This window comes from Cryptomeria japonica, chromosome 5 (assembly GCF_030272615.1).
Source record: "Cryptomeria japonica chromosome 5, Sugi_1.0, whole genome shotgun sequence".
Classification (NCBI taxonomy): Eukaryota; Viridiplantae; Streptophyta; class Pinopsida; order Cupressales; family Cupressaceae; genus Cryptomeria; species Cryptomeria japonica.
Window position 1 is genome coordinate 925,369,286 of NC_081409.1, and position 7,404 is coordinate 925,376,689.

Genomic DNA, 7,404 nt, shown 5'->3' on the forward strand with positions numbered 1-7,404 from the left:
GATAAGCTTTAAGTTGATTAAAATGGTGACCAGATTTATATTATTTTTTCTTGCATTGATTCACCCCCCCTCTCAGTGCCTTAAGTTTATCAAGTTTAGGTTTATTTTATTTCAGAAAAAAAAAAAGTGTCCACTTATACCACCCTTTTTGCACACCATCTTGGTGCACTTACCCCCAACTTATTTCCCAAAAAGAATGCTCCACTAGTTGTGCTCTTCTGGTCATCAACATCACCTGCCTAGTCAACATCAGTATAAGCATTTAAGGTGAAATCACCATTCTTCGAATATCATAGACCATAATCAACTATTCCCTTGAAGTATCTCAATATCCTCTTAACAGTAGTAGCATGAATTTCCTTAGGATCAACTTGAAATCTTGTAACAAGACATACAACATTCATAATGTTAGGTCTAGTTGGAGTAAAATATAGTACTCCACCAATCATAGATCTATACAGGGTCTAGTTAGCCTTCGGAGATTCATCATCTTTTGTCATCTTGAATCTGGTCATCATAGGAGTTCCAATAGGTTTGAAATCATCTAACCCAAACTTCTTCAACAATTCCTTTACATATTTGGATTGAGATATGAAAATGACTTTGTCAATCTATGTAATTTGCAATCCCAAAAATAATTTCATCTCACCTATCATAGACATCTCAAATTCTTTTTGCATATCATCAACAAACTTCTTACTCAAATCACCATCTCCTTCAAAAAAAATGTCATCAACAAAGACTTAAACAATTAAAATATTATTATTATCAATCTTGAAGTACAAATTACTATTAGCAGTACCTTTACAGAATCCCAAATTCATTAAATACCTATCCAATCTAGCACACCAAGCTCTAGGAGCTTGTTTAAGTCCATACAATTCTTTCTTCAATCTGCATACCATGTCTTCTTCATCTATTAGTGAAAATGCATCCAGTTTCTCAATATAGACTTCCTCCTACAATTCACCATTCAAAAAGGTTGACTTCACATCCATCTGATATACCTTGAATTGCTTATGAGCAACATATGGAAGAAATAATCTAACAACTTCAATTCTACCCACCGGAGAAAAAGTCTACTCAAAATCAATGCCTTCCATTTGTGAACATCCCTTACATATAAGTGTTTCTTTGTTTCTAACAACTTGTCCATCTTCATTCAACTTATTTTGGAACACCCATTTAATATCAATTACATTCTTGTCCTTAGGTCTCGGAACAAGTTCCCATGTTTTGTTCTCAATCTGATCTAACTCTTCTTCCATAGCTTTTACCCAATTTTCATCTTTACAAGATTTAGCAATATCTTTATGCTCAATTTTGGAAATCAAACATGTCTCTTTAGCATCAATCCTTCTCCTAGTCACTGGTGCAGGAGCACCTAAGGGTGAGGAAATAACCTTTGCAATTTTGGCAATTTTGGTATAAGGACTGATTCTAGACTATTAGGTTGTATATTTGGAGCTTGGAGCACATTTTTGTTCTTGTTTTAGGTGTAACCTACCCTGATGAAGTCGCCAGTGGTTGGAGCGAGTCAAAGAAAACCATCAGATATCGATAGGAGTGTTTTCCACCTACCTCGATAGCTTGATGAAACCGTCAACTAAACCACTGACTAATGAGTGATCAAGTCCTGGGTTGATCTACATTGGTTGTTTTACCGCTATGAGAAGATACATGAGGTTTATCGCCTACACCTTGGTGACCATGGTGGGACCCAATGAGAAGGATGCAAGCAGAGCGAGATGAAGTGGATCCATCGGATATTAGTGCAACTAGTTTTCGTGCAGCCTGATAACCAAATGGGAAAGAATACATTTTGGACCGCACCATCGGCCATCCATAGGAGGTGTTTTAGGATATATTGACAACCCGATAAGGAAGCTCTTTGTTGGGAGCGCACCTTCGGCCATTGGTAGAAATATTTTGTTGCTACTCCAATGACCCAATGGAAACTGACGAGCAAGTGTGCAGTTTGACAAATGTCATCGAACATTGGAGTTAGTGTTTTGAGGCTTCTTTGATGACCCGATAGGAAAAATAAGTAAGTTGTAAACCACCATCAGAGGTCAGGATAAGTGTTGTGGTGCTAACCCGATGACCCAATGGAGGTTGAAAATCAGTTACAGACAGAAACCGAATTGTGTCTGAATTATGTCAAGTTGAATCTCATCTGTTGGGGATGTTTGTTCACAAAATGTAGTAGAGGCTATAAAAAGACCCAATGGGAATTTTGTAAGAGGTTGGATTTGGGATTGTTGGATGTGTTAGTTCCACAAAATCAAACTTTTGTGCAATAACAATTAGAAAGTCATTTTTTGGTTATTTTCTTAGAATTCTATAAATAATGGTTTAAGTTTTTAAATGCTAGTGTGATAGAGTAAATGTGATTTTTTTTTGTGTTTTGTAAGTTCTGATTTTGAAGTCGTGCCAAGCTCATCTCTGTAAATAAGTTGTGTTTAGTTTCTTGTTTTCTGTTGGTGACAAGTAGTCATAAACATGGCTCCATCTTGATTCTCCATTGTGGGATCCACATGGCCATTGGAGGTTGTCAAAGAGAGCTAGTCATGTACAATAGGGTTCCATTTGTAGCAAACCAGGGAATTACATCGGTCATTTCAGCAAACTGGTCCTAGACAAGCTTGATGATAGCCCGACTAGGTATCAGTGACCAAAAATAAATGACTTGCAGGGTAGACTAGAGTCTAGGCTATCAGCCTTAGACCAAAGGAAGATGGGATCGAATGGAGAGAAGGTCCTAGCATGAGGAGAAAACAACTTAGGAGAAGTTGTAGGCATAATCCATGGTAGAGAAGACCTTGCAATGTGTCTGGTTAGATTTAGTGGGTTAGTGAGTTGGTGGATTTATGAGAGTGAATTCACAAGGAGAAGAGTAACAACCTGCAATAGTGAGGACATAGAGTGGATTAGTAGAATAGAGAGAATTATTCCCAGGTTAGGCTAGGAAGAAATCCTTGGAGTGAGTCAAGAGTACTCAAGCAACTAGGATCCTCCCTACCAGTCACCACACCTTTATTTTAATCACCAATAATCTAATTCTCTGAATGATTTAATCTTACACACTTGGGGGTCTTTTGATTATTCAAATTTTTAGTCTCTTGAACTTCTTCATCGGCAACAACATCTTGAATCACTATCTTTTCTGGATCACTCTGCTTCATGCTTGGAGTCTGTATTTGCTTTCAAGTATCTTCATGATCATCGAACTCATATCTGCATGCACTGATTTTCTTTTCATGATTCTCATTAACCTTCACATTTGCACTTTCCACTATCTTTCTCTATCTCTTGTTGTAACAATGGTAGGCTTTGCTCTTAGTAGAATATCCCAAAAATATTCCTTCATCGCATCTTGCATCAAATTTTCCTATATCATCATCTCTTTTGATATAACATTTGCTTCCAAAGATTTTGAAATATTTAACTGTAGGAACATGACCAAACCATAGTTCATAAGGAGTCTTACTGGAATCACCTTTTATATGCACCCGATTGAATGTGTATACAACAATGCTAACAACTTATCTCAAATAGATATGTGGAGCATTTCCTTCAATCATCATAGTTCTAGCAGTATCCAAAACAATTTTAATCTTCCTTTCAACAACTCCATTCTGCTGAGGGGTTCTCAGAGTAGATAACTATCTCCTAATTCTCATCCTCTATCAGACCTCTAGCTTCAATCCAGCCTCAATCTAGTCTTAGTCTCCACTCTAGCTTTGAATATTTTGAATTTCTCCAATGCTTCAGATTTCTCCCTTAGAAAAGTGACCCAAATCATCATAGAACAATCATCAATGAAAAACATAAAGTATTTGTCTCCCTACAAGCTTCTCACTCTATAAGATCTACAAAAATCAGTATGCACAAGATCTAATAATCCATTAGATGAATATAGTTTTCTCTTGAATGGAATTCTTATTTTATTTCCTAATTGACATTATTTACACACTGAATTAGTAAGCTTCACTATCTTAGGCATATCTCTAACAGCTTGAGTAGAACTAATCTTAATCATGCAGTCAAATTTAATATGACACATCCTTCTATGCCACAACCAACTCTCACCAATTTGAGCAATCAAATAAATTTTCTCAACAACATTTAGATGAAATATATAACCTTTATTTTTAGTTCCTGATGCAATTTCTATATCGGAGCTATTCAAGATTGTACATTTCCCATTCTTAAATTGTAAATCATATCCCTTATCAATCATCTATCCAACACTCAAAAGATTATGCTTCAAACCTTCAACATATAAAACATTAGTATTATGCTTCCCATCAAGAAAAATAGAACCTCTACCATGGATTGTGTGAGATTTTGCCAAGATCAAGAGCTCAATGAAAAGTATAAAATAAAGAGACAAAATATAAGACAAGAATACATTTTATTCTCATCAATAGATAAATGATCAAAAGATCAATAGTTGTTCATACAAGGAATAAGAGCCTGCATATATAGGCAAGGATATATGGATATGTGAGCACACAAACATGATATGTGGTTCAATAAGAAACAAGGGTAGGTAGGAAATAGGTGTGGTAGGTAGGAGAAACAATATAATATTCCACATGAGGTGGATCACCCACCGAAGGTGGATTTATCACTCTACAATAAGTGGATATGATAAAGTAACAATAAGGTCACAACATAAAAGGTAGAAATTATCCTACACACATTATCCCAATGTGGCACAAACACCCAAGTGTCTCATACCCAAACTACTATGAAATGCATTATCCTAAGTAAACTTAAGTAAGGTGTAATAATATCCAACATGAATAAATATTTACACCAACACCCCCCCTTAAGTGCAACATAGGGGAATGTACTTAAGTCTACAATGCAACTAAGCAATGCAAGATGGGTCTCAACTACATGGCGATGTTAAGTACCCATGTACACATGCAAATGCATGCAAACCAATTCAATGAAATCTCTCATAAAGAAGGGAAAGAAAAAAAAAAACAATGGGAAAAAACCCTCCCCCAAAAGGGAGATGAAAACTATACAAAGAACTCTCAAAGAAGAATGTGAGGAAAAAATCCCCATGTGAGGAAAAAGTCCCCCCCCCATACGAGAGAAGAAGAGAAGCTAGGTAAGCCCCCCTCAATGCAGAATCTACAGAAATGGTAGAAGCTCGAGAATGAATGAAGAAAATTCTCCACAAATGTTGAACAACATTCCTCCGCTTAGGAAGAAACAAAACCAAAGGTCTATCCATGAAGTCTCCCCAATCATGAAGGGAAGATGTAAGAAAAAACTCATGATGAATGAAGTCTCTGAAAAAATGCTTATGTGTCCCCATGTCGATGTTGAAGGTTACCACCTCCAAAGGTGGTGAACTGATCCACACTACTCAAAAAGGCACTCCAAGATCTAGTGTAGAATAATGTATCACATGATCCAAAGACTCACATGTCTCCTCTAAGCATAAAGATACCTCCTCCAACAGTTGTACATAAGTATCCACAATCATGTCAACCTCGAAAGAATGATCATGTAGAGAATGAACAAGAGGGTCAGAGTGTTCCATCACAACAATCAAAGAAGGACCATCTTCACCAAAGAGAAGATGAATATCATCAATGATGTCTCCCAAATCTGCAATCTAGGATTCCACAAACAAACCTGCAATGTTTGTCAAGTAATCATCCCATGAAACTAAAGTTGGAAGACATGATATATCCTACTACACTAAATCACAAGAAGGAAAAACTATCACACTATACACATCATTAGGTGCAATAGGTGATGTGATCAATAGGAGGAGATGAAATAACAGGCTCAAGAACGAGGTCACATGTGAGAATCCCCAAGTTCAAGTACCCAAAGTTCTCCTCAAAATCTGAATCATCACAAGAAGTGTGATCATCATGTGAAGAATCATCATATGTGAAATCATCCACATCAACAAAATTTGAAAAGGAATATAATTGAGATGCACGATCAACCACCCTATTTGCAATGATAGCTCTAGTCTCCAAGTCTCTAGTAAAAACTAACTTAGGTGTGAACTCCACAATTCTCTTAGTTGCCCCATGTGTGATTTGATAGATGGAAAGAAGATTGTTTGTCAAGTGGGGTACACACAACATATCATTGAAGGAGTTATCCCCAATGGCAATAGATCATTTCCCAATAAAATCCATGTATGTATGATTGCCCATCAAAATTTGTGGCATGGTGCAAGGCTCAAATGTAGAGAACATAGACTGTGAAGATTCCATATAATGAGAAGCCCCCGAATCTAGAATCCATCTCCCTGAATCATGACTTGTAGTAGCACAAATAGCTTTTCCTTTTCTTCTCCCAAAAGAGTGAGTATTCCCACTTGTAGAAGCCATGAATTCTTTCCCTTTCCCTTTTGATTGTGAGGAAGTGGAAGTTGATGAATCATCCTTCTTGTAGGCTTTAGGCAAATCAATCTTGTGCTTTTTGAGGATATGTGAGAACTCATCAATCTTCTTAGGATGGCAAGGACGCTTCTCATGACCAACCTTTTTACAATAGGGACAAGTAGGTCTCTCCCTCTTTGCTGAATCGTCCTTCTTGGAAGAGGATGAATCTCCTTGTTGTGGAGAAGAAGGTGTTTTATCCTTAGGCTTTGATTGCCATTTCTTCTTGTTTGAGTTGTTCTTTCCTTGATTTCCTTTGTTACTTTGATTTGGTACTAATGCTTGAGACTTAGAAGCCTTAATAATGTCTATGCTTATCAACTTAGTTTGTTCCATCATCAACATTTTGATGAAAGCATAAAATGTAGGCATTGTGTAGCTTGAACCCATTGTCATCCTATGGGTTTGGAAACTAGAAAGAAATGCTACATATTCTTGTGGAAGCTTGCCCATCAAATTGAAGATCAATCGAGTATCCTTCTTATCAATGCCACAATCCTTGAGTTGTGCCCTCAACTCTTTTTCCTTAGTGACATTATCTTGTATAGTATCAAAGTTCTTGGGATCTAACATGGTGAGATCACTATCAATCTGATATCCCCTAATCTCATCAACTTGACCATACAAGTCTTGAAAATTTTGCCAAGCATCCTTAATTAGAGTACATTTCTCAATATGAAAAATGAGATCCTTTGATACATGCTTTCTTAAGGTACCAATTGCCATGATATTCTTAGTGAGCCAATCCAAGTGACCAATAGGATCAACCTCAGGATCAGGAGGAGCAACAACAGTTCCATCAATATAATGAGTTAGTCCTTTTTCCATAAGTTTACTCCATGCATCAATTTTCCAAGTAGCATAATTATGAGGAGTTAAGAGAGAAAACTTAGGAGAACCCATAGAAGCAAAAGGAAAGAACACAAAAGAACAAAAGCACAAGAGACACCCTCCCAAATTCACTTAATCAAAGTAC